The following is a 14,331-nucleotide window of genomic DNA, read 5'->3' as shown; positions in this document are numbered from 1 at the left end:
CACATACATTTCGTTATCACTAAATCTTTATTTTCGCTGTTTGGACTGTGGTGGCTGATCCATGATAGAAAGAGAGAAGGAGGCCCATTCAATTGCGCATTTAAATGCTTGCAATGTACGGTATAGTGGGCGGAGAAAGGCGCTGATTACCCAATGAACTGCAGGTTTCGTAAATAGCCTACAACGTAAACTTAAGTATCACAGCGTGCGCAATCTGCGGGTTGGCCATGGCGCTAATAACGCTACGTTTGCAAATGTAGGTACATGAGGCTCAGTGTGAGAGGGGATGGAGTCCCCATGGCCCAGCCAGGAGGAAGCGACAACCTGTCATGGAGGGTCAGACTCAGACCATAGGACATGTATAGTTTCAAGAATAGATTAAAACAAAATGTCTTAAGGCCATCCAAGTGGAGATACGATTCCAAAGTTGCAGAAAGGTAGCATATGAAGAAACCGGATATGGTCTGTCCTATTCACAGGTGTGACACTGGGCAGATGCAGAATTTCATATTCACACCTGGATGAAGACCTGTGAAGACACATTTGAATCAACCAGCTGTTCTCACTTTGAGTGTGAGCAAGCAAGCATTTGTGTGTGCGCAAGCGTGTGTGTGTGAGTGTTGGAATCTTTGTGTGTACAGGCGCGGGGGCAGTTGGCAGGCCTGTAGGCGAGCAGGAGAAGGTGATGAGATGACTGTGCAAGGCTTTGCTCAGACAACTGGGTAACAGAACTGGGCAATGATGGATCACATTCCCTCCAGCATAAACACAGGCCACTGACACAGCTCTGTACCACCTGCTCTCACACACAAACACACAGCAATGGACCCACATGAGTCAAAGGACACACGACAACACAAACAACAGCAGCAGTACAAGGTACTCCACAGTAATGACACGGGATGAGCTTTGGGTATTCTACCACATGTCCTCTCCAGTGACATTGCAGCTCTGCTACAGTCACTATGGGAACGTTAACTGTCCTCCAAAAGTAATTGGTTTTACCGCAAAGTGAACTCATTTCCATACGATTTTCACACATCAATCATAGAGGTGTTCTCCACATTAGCTTCAAAAGTGTAGGTACAGTGCTGATTTGTGTGGTTTGTGTTGTATGCCCAACTTCTCTCTCTCTCTCCCCCCATTCCTGTGTTAACACAGTTAGACAGACTGCAGAGGCTGTTTTCACTCAACGAAGGGATGGTATAATGAAATTATAGACTGATGCATTCTCTCCTGATGTAAGCAGAATCAATTCATGGACTTGTTCCACTGAAATAATCCCATTAGGGGCTTGATTTATTTGCACCTTTGGCCTAGCTTCTGGTTCTCACATATTAATATATCTCTCAAACTTACACCCAACTTTCCAGCCTGCTTCAGGGAATCAAGTGGATGTTGACAGACGCCACATGCTCTGGGATCTGAGTGATTGCGTAATGCTGTTTACGCTTGGGGTATCTGGTACTCAATTATGATTCTCATTCAGCTGTAGTGAATGTCCCTTCTCATTAGATCCTAATTGGTTTTGCAGTGAGCGGTGCATGGGGCAACGAGACTCACTTTGTAGATATTCCTGCCTCAGACCGTGTTTGTTCATGACGCAAACATGACAGGGTTGAGTTCCTCTCTCCAGGGTCTATATACTGCTCCTCGTTCAGGTTGGTGTCAGGGCTGCCACGTTAACTCCCATGAGTATTTTATCTGTGTTGTTGATGTGTTTCTTGTCTCCAGTTCACCCCAGTGGTTTTTGATACTGGTTGGTAATCATCCTCATTTCACATAGGATCTCATTCACCAGACTAGCGGGCTATTTCATGGTCGGCTTGGCTGTTCTGGGTGCACTTACTGTTGTTCCATGTGTGGCGTGGTTAGGCAAAGAAACAAACTGAGTCAAACTGAGAAAATAAAGCCTGTGGATGCCCTTTCTCAGGTAACATTAATCTCATACCGTTCATTCTCCCTCAACAGTGTTGTAAGGAACTAACAAGGGTGTCTGTTCTAGTTGATTTAGTACGGTATCTAAATCTATACCATGACAGTCTGTTCTCTACAAGGGGACCATGCATCTGTCTCCACTTGAACTCATAGTAAAGCTTACAGTGTTTCCCAGATAATATGCATGCAAAAAGTGAATATTTTAATTGGATTCGAAAATTACAGACATATCTTTAGGCGGTCTGGGATGAGAGACGGGGGCAATTACAGTATTTCCTAATGTGGGGTTGGGCGGATATGGGCAAGAGTCCCATAGTCCCTTGCTGTTGATAATGAGTGGTTGCTTCAGGGCACAGGAGAGAAAGGACTGAAGAGACATGCTATTGCAAGACAGGGTGTGAAGGTTGACTGAGGTATCCATTGAACCTAAAACCTTTTATGAAGTTTTACTGTATTTACATCTCTGGATTATTTTGTTGCGTTTTTTTTCCCATTTCATCCCTGTTGCTTCATTTCTCAAATGTTTGTTTCAAAACAATTGCTTGCAGAGAAGGATATTTTCTTAAATCTTGTGGTTTCCTTCACTATCGCAGATCAGCATTGACAGATATCAGGGCTGTTCTGACAGAAGGAAAGCTTGGGTTTGTCAGTTGCATTAAAAATGAAAGAAAGACTTGACTTTCTGCCAAACTAGGCTTATCACTAAGTATTAATGGAGAAACTTGCTTTCTCTCCCAGTTGAGCTCTTGGTTCTATGGGTGCTGCAGATGGCTTCACATGTTAAGCTGGAGCTAATGCATGTGTGCAACATGCACTAAGACACCATGCCTGGCTGGTGGGTGCCGTCTGATGGAACTGAATGGAAACGTGCTTTCTAGAGCACCATGAGCACCCATACGGTAGCTCACCCCACAAGCTATGTAATGATTGTTGGTGCAATGCTGGTTTCTGGGCAAAAGACGCGAGTGCACCAGGGCATGCAAATTAAGCCATTAGAAGGTCTTGCTTCACAGCTGGAATGTGGTTCTTTGTCTTCAAGTGATGATGGTAATGTTACAGTTAGAAGTGCAGTAGGCTACATGTTTTATTGAGGTTGATTACTTATTCAAGTGGAGCCCATTTGAAAAGAATGTAGATACGCTGTAGAAAGCACACAACACTATTGTGTTTTGCATTACATTTCACAAATAAACATTGACACACTTTTATTCTTTGTTTAAGATATTCATTACTTGTTTCGTTGCCTAAATCTAGCAAAGTTGTCTTTCAAAATCTAGTGGCAAAAGGTTCTCATTCACCACTCTCACTGTCACAGGATTACATTAGTATACATTTACCACACAGCATGTGACTTTATTTCAGTTTGCATGATCCCTCAAACCCATGCTGTAGAAGATATCACAGATTGTCCATCTGTGAGGTTTTCAGTACAGCAAGGGTAATATTACCAGGACTATTTATATTTTGCCGAAATGGTTTAGTGCCTCGAGGCCACCATTCATCTGTAGCGGGGCGCTGCAGAGCGCGCAGGAAGCGTGCGCAGAGAACGCAGCTGCTCGAGCCCGTCTAGTGAACTGGTGGGAGCAGAGAGGACCAGTGGTTGAAGAGGAGGCAAGTGAACTGAACGGGGCACTGTCGTAAATACACACAGGAGAGATATCAGTCTGTCGCAGGAACCCTATAGATACACAGAATCCATCGCATTGCGCATCACCGCGACATCGAAAGGTAAGCATCAGTATTTAAAAAGTAGACTGTTTTATAACATCCCACTCGCAGGACAAGTCGCGCAGTATAGGTCTGTGGCAATTGAGTCACTTGAGTAGTTTTTCTTTGCGAAAGGTGTGTGTTGTTTGAATGATAAACCCCCCACACTGTTTTCATTTATTGAGTAGCACACCCTGCGCACTATAATGGCATTTTGAAAAATTTATGATAGACTTTGGATTGGTAGAGTTTGTATAATTGTATTTACTCAAAACAGGTGTACAAGCCCATATCTACAGCTTGTCTCGTGGTGTGCTCAGCTGTCAACGTTTGAGTGACCCTGGTATAAGCGGAAGATGCTGAATGAAAAGATTCAGATAGGCTTCTCGTAACAAGTCATCCACTATGTGATAGATATTATGCATCCATGACAGATAATGTCGCTAGTTTGACGGCAGGCTTTTGAACAGCCTATCTTTGCGATTGCGTTTCGTGACTAGTTGTCCATACTGTGTCATACCGTTGCGTAAACATCATACCCACCATTTTCAATTAGATTAATCTTTTGGGATTGTGTTTGTGTTGGACGTAATTTTTTCATGGAAGGTTATGTTACCACATGGCTGTTATCCTAATATATATATATATATATATATATATATATATATATATATATATATATATATATATATATATATATATATATATATATATATATATATGTATATGTATATTTATTTATCGTTAAATATCCATTCTATTTTGTCTCAAGATCAAATGTTTAGATAATAGTCCCAGGAGGTTTATGCATCAATCTAATGTCATTTATTTCTGTCAAGACAAACAGTTGCATTACTGCAAAAACATTCCCACCCAATCCCCCTCCCCCTATTATAGCTTCATTCATAGTACACCCCCCCCCCCTCCCCACCCTGATCCTTCCACAACAGACATTCACCCAAACAAGCACACTTTCTCTTTTCAGCCAGATACACCAACTAATACAATGCTAATGACTAATGCCGGTCATCTAGTTGGTGTATTAAAGGCCTGACACACTTTCCTACAATATTTATGCAGTCTAAGCAGACTATGGTTAATCTCCCGAATCAGATAACAATATCCTTCTGACCTTCCGTATGGCATATTTGCATAAATTCAGAAAGAGCGCCAAATGTGTGAAACTGCCTTCTTGCTTATTATTTATACTCTATTGTCTGTGTGCTTTTGAGTATTTTTGAGCCATGACCCAGGACATGCACTCATCCACTTCAGAGTTCAGTTGATACCATTCCAGTGCTGTAACATTCACATTACTGAGAGACCCACTCTTACTACCGACCCTAATACTTCTGTCGAATGGACAATTCACTCTCACTTGACCGGGGCTGAAAATGGGTCAAGACAGAGACCTACATAGTGCTACATTTCACCGGTAAATGACACTAGCCATGGATTTGCATAACTAAGGGATTATCATGACACACGTCGGCTGGTTTTATTGTGGGAGTTCCAGTCATCCTGGTGACCTAAAACCAATGTCGGGCGGCTGGTGGCAGACGGTGGTTGACCATGGGAAACGCCGGGGTGGTGGAAGGAAAATGCTACTTATTCTACTCTGTGGGTTGAAGAAGCATGCAGACTATTCTCTGAGAAGTGATTCGTTCTCTTGCGCCGTCTTTCAGGCATTTGTGGACTCCCCCGACGGCGGGACAATGAGGCTCATACATCCATGCCCCCTGAACTAGATCCTGTCATGCTGATGTCATAACCGTCCACTTCTAGGAACTGATTTGAACGTATGACTCACTGGTGTTTCATCTAGATCTGGTTTTATAATTTTGTCTACAATGAATGAGAAACAAGAGCGAGAGACATAAGAAACACGACTGAAGTCCAGTATAGAAGATTGGTTGTTTAAATAGTAGTCCCTCTGATCGTACGCCTGCTGTTCAAGTGCAGGGTTAGGTGAAAACCAATGCTGGTCCGTTCCACACATTGTTGATTCCAGCCTCTCCAAGGTCATCATTACCACTGTTCCACTCGTAGGTACTACTGCAGTACTATATTATGGTGTTACTGTATGAGCACTGCTGTATGATAGCAAATCACAAGATAAGCAATATTTAGAGACGTGTCATCAGTGGTTAGTCCTGGTTTACAGACGTGGCTCCTTACCTTGAATAGGAATGATTCGAAAACAATGTGAATGACTTGGGATTCTTTTCTGCTGTGATGTGTGAGTGGTCTCCAGGGACCAATGGAGGCCCATGTACATCCATTAGTGTCACCCCCTAGTCTGGGGGTGTGTGTTCCCACAGGGCCAGCAGACCCCGCACCGTGACAGCACTGGCATCTCTGGTGCGGCCTTGTCTCTGCCTCACTGTGGAACTGATGAATGGCTTTTTAGGAGACTGCAGTGGGGACCGTGTCCCGGTCCGCTTCATGGCTGCGTGCACAGTACCTGGGTGGGCCATTGGTTTCCATGGCGTGTGACCACACACAGACACACACACACACACACACACACATACACACATATACGTACTGTATATACACACATCCCCATCCCCTCACCCCTCCCCCCAACACACACATCTTCACACACGCGCACACATACACACATATGTGAACACACCCACACCTCTTGGTGTGTCCTGAGTGGTGGCAAGCTGGTGAGTGCAATTAGAGTTTCACACTCGGTTAGGCTCAGGCACTAATGGGGATTGACACGTTCCTCTGAACCATTCCATGCAGCTGGAACTGTTGTTGTTTACATCATAGACCTGTATTAAATTATCATGACTGGATGAAGACCGATGACTTAGAAAAATAAGAAAATTGAGTGATCCCTATGTAGCTGCCTCCAGGACCCAGACATAATTAGGCGAAACAAATACAGTCGGATGTATTATTTTTGCTAGAGCTCATCCTGGATAAACGAAGGATATATTTTTGCTACAATAATTGGCCCCTGTTTGGCTGGTAATGATAGAAAGTGGAAATTAACAAGCCCTTATTCTGGTCACAATTTCATTCGGATACAAACAACTTTCTTGAATTACCGGCTGGTCAGTTTGAGGTGTGGTAAGGTAGGCCTGGCCAGATGGCCAGCCAGGAGTGGCCGGTACTAACGTCCTCACCAATCTGTGGCCCAGTCATTATTACTCATTTTGTTACACCATTCTAGTGTTCAAGCCAAATCACTCAAGGTTACCTGGGCAACAGATTTATTGCCCATGTCAGTTTATTACACCCCTTAGAGAGAACAAAGCGAAAGTGATGCTCTTTTTTTGTTCAAACAAACTGTGAGGGATTGACTGCAAAAAAACTATTGTTTGAAGAGGGTGGTGAGGATAATGGAATGTGATGTTTTAGGTTTTTTTTCTTTTCTTTCCTCAGCCCCAGAGTGTCTGACAGGTTAACCATCCCAGATTTTAATTAGACTAAACCTCTTGAGCCTCTTGTAACTGGGGATGATTCCAAACATGAGTTCCTGTACTCTTGTGATACGAGCATGATAAATATGAGGGTGGGGTTAGTTTGTTGCTTTTCTATTTTACCACCCAGTGGAGGAGAAGGAAAAGAGGAATAGAGAGAGACAGAGAGAGGGAGGGTCTGCCAGCTTTACGGGGGGGATCATGTACTTCAACGGGACGTTGAGAAGGGGCAGGGAGAACAAAGAGGGTCTGTTTTCTCTGTCCATGCTGGCTGGGCCGTTGTTCTTGCCCCTTTCTTGTGAAGTAGGGGGTGCTGCAGGGTCAGGGCCGAGGGGAGCCACTATAGAAGCCTGGGTGCCGAGGCTCTGTTTGAACACTTCGTAGTCTCCTTCTGCAAGAGAAGCACCTCTGGCCATGGGCAGCCCCCGGCAGCCTTTGGGAGCTCCAGACCCTAGCGACCCGAGTGCGGGCTCAGGCCCTGGTCCTCTCTGGGCAGCAGATGTGTGGGAGCCTGCTGCTCTGGGGAGGCGTGCAGTGGAGTGGCTTAAGAGCTCCTTCACTTCCAAGCCCATTTAGAGACGAGAGTGACCAGACAACAGGAGCCAGGGCGCTGGCCCACCAGCAGGGTCTGTGCTGGGGTTTTGGGAAGAGCGTGCACTTGAACACTCCCTGGACCGTTCTCATGCTTCCTTCCTGCACATTTGCATAGGCTTAAGGAGACCTACCCGCCCCCCTTACTGTTGGCACTGCGGCTCTGCCCACTTGTGTTGTCTAATTGCTCAGCAAATATGCCACCACAGCTCTTATCCTGCTTTTTCCTTTCAGAGATTTAAAGAGCGGGTCGGCCAGGAAAGAGCAAATTAAAACCCACCAGCTTCCTCACTCCCATGCTCCCCTGCAGACCTCATCTGAATGTTGCCACTGTATATAAAGTATGTTTCACAGCAGTGTGTGAAGTTCTGTACTGGGCAGAGAGGGAGCTTGGATCAGCTAGCTGGGACCAGGGCTCTGAGAGAGTGCACAATTGAATAAACTGGAGAGACAAGCCACATTTAGGTGTTAGCCCGTGGATTAAGGTGACACAGAAGTACACAGTGGCTTTGCCATGGTCTAGCAGGTCCACTGACCTCTCAACCCTGTTTGGGGGCAGGTCCCTTATTGTTCGCTCCTTTCCTCCACCGTGGTCCTGGGCCCTAGGTTGGTACCTCTGTTAGCAGCCCAGCAGCCACGACTGAAGGGTCCTTAATCCAACAAGGATGACAGCTTGGCTCTCTATCCCATTTCTGGGGCTCTGAGACCAATGGGCTTTTCTTCCCCCCTCCCCTAAACCTCCCAAACACAACCCACGGGAATCCTGGGAAAATTCTCTGGGTGGGGAGACAAAGAAATGGGATGGTAAACAAATCCCAGTGTGAATCGGCTGATTTTTCCTTTTCATTCCAAGATCAATGTTCATGTCCCCTTTCAAATTTCAAACAAAAACACAAACGCTTGCCTGATAGTATTTTTTTGTTGATCGCCTGCTTGTGTGTTTTGCAAAAGCATAATCTATACCCGCATAATCTTTGTCTAGGCTTCAAAATGATTAGTGAAGATTGAGGTCAAAAACCCATTAGAATCATGTGTTTTCACACTGAGTGATGTAAAACCAGTCCCCTTTTAGTCAGAAGCACCAATTGGTGAGGGATTCTGAGGTCACATGTTGAGGGACGTTTAAGAGGACCAATGATTTCCAGTGCCAGGACAATGAACATTAGACATGTTTGCCATGAAGCTAATTGATGCTGTCAGCTATAGCAAATTCTTCTTGTTCAGGCAGAGTATTCCTGAGTGCAGAGTTCTCCAGTTAGCTGTGGAAAGAGGGGGGAGACAGCCGCATGGTCAGGAATTTTGTTTTTCTCCAAAAAGGATAGCCCTGCTTACGAGTGCTGTGTTTCACAGAGATATCACTGTTCATAATAAGGATACCCTTTCTTCTCAGCCGTTTAGATACATTCGAATTGACTTTAATGAGATTAATTTGTATAATGATTATTTATTTGGGGGAATTTCTAAACATTGGCGTAGCTCATAAACACATTAACCTTTGGTTTAGAATGTCCAGCAATTCAGTTGATTTTTTTTACAATTTCCATTTTATCAAGCCTCCTCGTGAAAAAAAAAAAACTGACAGCAATTGCATATGATAATGAACACAGCAGACCATGGAAAGTAGACTTCCCTCAGACCCTTGACCAGAGCAATTCAAGATCAAACATATAGTGGAATAGCAATCAGTGTAATCTCCATGTCCTTCCCTCCTTCTCCCCTGGCTAGCTGCCTCTCTGGATCTTCAGTGGCTGGAAGAATGTCATTGTCAGAAAGATAATTCCTTGTACTGGCAAGCCTTAGCCATGAGGAAGATGGAGGAATTGTGACTTTATTCATGTGATTTCTTAGAGAGTGCCAGCACTGGGAACCCAATGAAATACTGTGTCTGAGTTTCATCCAGGCCATCAAGAGGCTTGTCTGTCTGTCTGTCTGTCTGTCTGTCTGTCTGTCTGTCTGTCAGAAGGCTTCAAATGAACTTTTTCTCTTATCTGTGCTAGTTGGTTCTTTCTATGTTATTAAGTGATTGCTTCACATCAAAACAAATTCCTACATAGAATGTCACTCATTAGCATGTGAGCCATATTGAGCATTGTCTTGCTTTCCCATTGCGGCCATCCCCTCTACTGGACCTTAGGATTGAGAGTCATGGCTGAGGTTGAATAGAGTGCAGCTTGAAGTAGACCTAATGGAACTGCTTTCAAGGTTGGCTGGTTCGAGGCCTCTCAGGGCCCACCCTGGCCCCTCGCCACAATGACACATGACCAGAGGTTCTATTGACCGGCAGGACCGTGGAGGACGTGTTACTCAAAGGAGGTTACTGCGTGACAGAAAGCACGCCTCCACAGAACCCCAGTTCTTTGAGAGGAAATAGAACACTTTCAGATTCTATCTGCTGGTGAAGGGGTCACTGAGTGGGAATTCCTATAGCTGGGTTTTGAAGTGTACTGCCTGATGCGAATGACATTTAGCTTTATGTTGAGGATCGGGAACATCTGAGTTTCAGAGAAGCCTTCAGATATTCGACAGTGCTGTCGGTACAGTATGTGCCAGGCCGCTGAGGGAGAATAGCTGGTATTGTTGTAGATTTTGGAGTAGCTTTCTGTATAGACACAGGAGCTCTCATATCTATCGGATACACGGTCTCATTTCCAGTCATAAACATTAAATCCAAATAATTTGTCAAAATAGTAATGATCAAATTCCTCTTAATTGGAAACTCTAATTTAAAGTATTATGGCAAAGATGGAAAGATGTAAACTAGTAGATGTTGTGGTTTTCATGTACCATGCAATTTATCCAGAGGATGATAGTTGTGTGCTTATAGAATTATAAAACCTGTTCGTTTTAAAGCTTATAGTTGAGCTTTACCAGATAAAGGAGCAATCACCTCCCTAAGAGCAGATTACCTTCTGATTTCTCTCTCTCCTCCCCTCTCTCTCCCCCCCCCTCTCTCTCTCTCTCTCTCTTGTGCACGCTCTCTCTCTCTCTTTTACCTGCCCTCCATCTCTCCCTATCTAACAGCTGCTCTGGTTGGCAGAATAAAGGGATGCTTCTTTTTATCTACACCAGGATCGTTGACGCTGTCTTGAGCAGGTGACAGAGAGCCATATGATAGCCCTCCGGTGTCTCTCTCTGCAGCACAATATTCATTACTGATTTTCCCTACAGCATTCAGGTTAAACCTCCAATTCCCACCCTGCCTCAATTCTGACAATATTTGCCATCCTTGATCCGTCCCATGGAGAACAGCCATCATGTTTTATTACTGAGCGCCTGACCTCTTTTCTTGCTGTCTATAACAAGGATGGGGGACACACCCTCCTGTAGGCACAGGAGATAGTGTTTTGTTCTCTACCTGAAACACTGCTTATCTTATCAGTTGCTCTGGGGACGCAAAGCCCTCAAGTATCAGATGTGGTTACATGGACACTACTATGTGATACTGTACATGGATTAGAGCTTCCAAACAGTGGCTGTTAAGATCTAAGGTCTATCTAAGGAAGTAGACAAACGCTTGCTGCTACTCTGATTCACACTTTAATGAATTCAAATATATGTTGAGGTGTTTCACATAATACCTCCATTTGAGTTATATATCCACTTTTAGTCACCAGGCAGACTAGGATGCTACTAACTACATGGGGTATACGCTGATTGGATTTTCCATGCTCTTCCTCAATGTAAAAAAAATAAATCAAATTAAGCGCTCAGCACCCCGAGTCAGACTCCTCTGGATTACCCCAGCCCAGCACTGGGAGAGAGCGATAACTACACTCCTTTAATCTGACGGCATTGCAGACAGATACACAACGACCCGACTCCCACTCCTCCACCCCACAAGCCTATGCTGTTTCCCCCAGAAACAGCATCGCCGGGGGCCATTGAGCAGGCAGCTCCTACGTCAACGTGGAGCTGCTAGCCATCTCAGGTGTGAGTCTGAAAGTAAACTTCTCAACTCTGTTTTATCGGGGGTGGTTCCTGAACTGCATGTTTGTGTAAAACCATTTGCATCAGTGTGCTTGTGTATTTATGTTTTTTTATTTTTTATTTAATTTTTTATTTTTTGTCCAAACAAACGTGTCCAAAGCAAAGCAGAAAGCACAGCAGAAAATCAAGGATTAGAAGTGCATGGTTCTTACAGTGTTTCAGTGGTCAGAGGTAAGGAATGGTCTTACCTGGCACAGTGCAAAGTAACCACATCACAGCTCCAAGGCACAGTTAACAAATATTAATAATAATATCTCAACAGCAGTGCAACAATAACATCATAATACAACACATTTCACAATTGTTTATAAAACCAGCATTAGTGTGTTTGTAAAAGATCATTCTATACTGAATTACTTACATTTCCCAAGTCTGTTTGCCATATCTGAAACATCCACACAATTTGATGTGGACGTTTAAGCGTTGCTTAGGCACCCAGTGGAGATAGCAGAGTGTTTCTGTAGGAGTTAACACACTTCCAAATCCTGTTTTCTTAGATGTGGTAGTGAGTGTAAATAAAACCCAGCGTGTGGTCCTTCCCCCTTCTTCACGCTTATGAGGCTGCCATGCCCGTAAAACATTATTGACTTTTTCCCTTCAATGTGTTAAAGTGCATGAAAGGGAAGTACTTACTGTGGTCATTAGAGTCCATCTAAATAGGCTTCTCACAATCAGGAAAGCTCTGTTGCCTCATGTCTAAAGAAGGTTGGGTTTGGTTTACATTTAGTCATTTAGCAGACGCTCTTATTCAGAACGACTTACAGTCGTCATACAGGGACTTACAGGGACATTCCCCTGAGGCAAGTAGGGTAAAGTGCCTTGGCCAAGGACACAACGTCATTTTGGCATTAGGCAATCGAACTGGTGACCTTCAGATTACTGGCCTGATTCCCTAACCTCTCAGCCATCTGACTCCTGGTTAGACATTAATGGATGAGACAAGGGTCAGGGAGGGGGTCAGAAAGAGAATGAAGAGGTAGTGACCAGAGCTTGCTGTCCTTCTCACCAGGGCGCACCATCTAGACTGAAACATGGCTCTTTCTTTGATGGTGGAGACAATGCACCTGTTGGAGGCCTCAGGGAAATTTTTACACCCAAATGTCCCCTCCCTTCCCTGTCTCTATGCCCCACCCCCCCGCCCCCCTGCAACCTATAGCTAGGAAAGCAGTTCTCTCATAGTCTACTACCTTCATACCGGTGTGGGTAGCTTTGACTCACACAATAGCTTTCTGTTCTTACAATATCATAATAAAGATTTGCAGTGGGTCGCTCGCATTCTTGTTTTCTCATGGGGATAGCTTTTGTTCCCAAGTTGTTTTGTTCATGCCATGGTGTCAAACGCAACAGAAATAAGGATGTTTTTTTCTCAGTCCTTCTTTTTAAGAACTCGTAGTTTTCTTATCATTTCTTTATGGTTTAGTCACAAGACATTTTAAATGGAATGTGAATTTCCTGCTAGAGACAGAGCTTTGGCAGTAGTCACAGGAGTTTGTCCAAGACAACAAGAGTGAATTACTGCATTCCAAATGATAGTCTAAAAGAAAGAAGTAGGCGAGGCTAAATAAAGGCCTGAATCGATCTAACGAACCAATGAGATGGAAATTCTTTCCAGCCCACCATATCTATAGCACAATCCCTTTCTCTGCCATTGACTCATATTGTTTTGAGTCTTAAAGCATAATAGAGTGTCTAGTCCATAGAGCTTAACCACTCCGGACAACAACCAGTCATAGCCCTTCACTTTGATTGACATGACATTCACTATTCCTCATCAGACATGGCTCAACTGTCAAAAAAGTTACTCTTTTACATAACAGTGCACCACAGCAGGTCTCACTCCTGCACGTTGTGCCTTTCTGAATCCAAGCCAGTTTTTGTTAATGTGATGCTTTGTGAAAGTAGTGTTGGTGCTTGATAATAGAATAAAACTATTCGATTGGCTAGTGTCTGCACTGCAACTTTCCCATATCAGTTTTAGTCTTAGAAATGAATCATTAACAGGCTTGTAGATCCTGAGTCAGGGCTGAACGCAGACAGTAAAAGCTTTGACTATCATCTGTCCACTGATGAGGACCAACAGATCTCTATAATTAGTATAATCACTCAGAGGATGGCTTAGCGAGTAAACAAGAGTCGTGCTTAAGTGGCTTCCACCATGATAGCATTCAGCCTACCCATTAACCAGCTCTACCCTATCCCTGGCTTGATGTAAAGAACCACTGAAAGTAATTAGAAAGGTGAAATCTTCCAAACCATCCATCTGCAGTGGGGGCGATAGTCACCAAGGGTAGAGTATGGAGGTTTTGTGCCGTTAGATCAGAGTATCCTGTGACATAACCGCTTCTCTGACATTGAAAAGTTACCTTCCAGTCCCCACAGTAATGAGCCTCTGTCTCCCAGAGTTCTCTAGGCTCCAGCCCCCCTGAGGCCCACTGCAGAGCCCTATGCTTAACACCCAGACGCTCTCTCTGTCACTTTCCCTTCCTCTCTCTCCGTCTCTCTCTCTCTCTCTCTCTCTCTCTCTCTCTCTCTCTCTCTCTCTCTCTCTCTCTCTCTCTCTCTCTCTCTCACACGCACACACACACACACACACACACACACCCCTGAAACCTCTCTGCTCCCCGATGTCGCAGAGTGCAAGGCCTGTCGCTCTAAATGTTTAATAGAG

The 14,331-nt window shown here is 44.3% G+C and overlaps 1 protein-coding gene across 5 annotated transcripts in view; it reads left to right on the top strand.

The window, feature by feature from the left end:
• Positions 1-3,530: 3,530 nt before the first annotated feature.
• Positions 3,531-14,331, top strand: part of nrcamb (neuronal cell adhesion molecule b) — a 59,396-nt gene continuing 48,595 nt past the window's right edge. For all 5 annotated transcript variants that reach the window (XM_084671604.1, XM_084671603.1, XM_084671602.1 and 2 more), the window contains exon 1: positions 3,531-3,666. The gene's annotated coding sequence lies outside the window, so the exon portion shown is untranslated. The remainder of the gene's footprint in view (positions 3,667-14,331) is intronic.

Source organism: Hypomesus nipponensis, chromosome 14 (assembly GCF_054491055.1).
Source record: "Hypomesus nipponensis isolate SF chromosome 14, ASM5449105v1, whole genome shotgun sequence".
Taxonomy (NCBI): Eukaryota; Metazoa; Chordata; class Actinopteri; order Osmeriformes; family Osmeridae; genus Hypomesus; species Hypomesus nipponensis.
The sequence above is the reverse complement of the archived record's forward strand: the minus strand, read 5'-3'. Positions and strand labels throughout refer to the sequence as shown.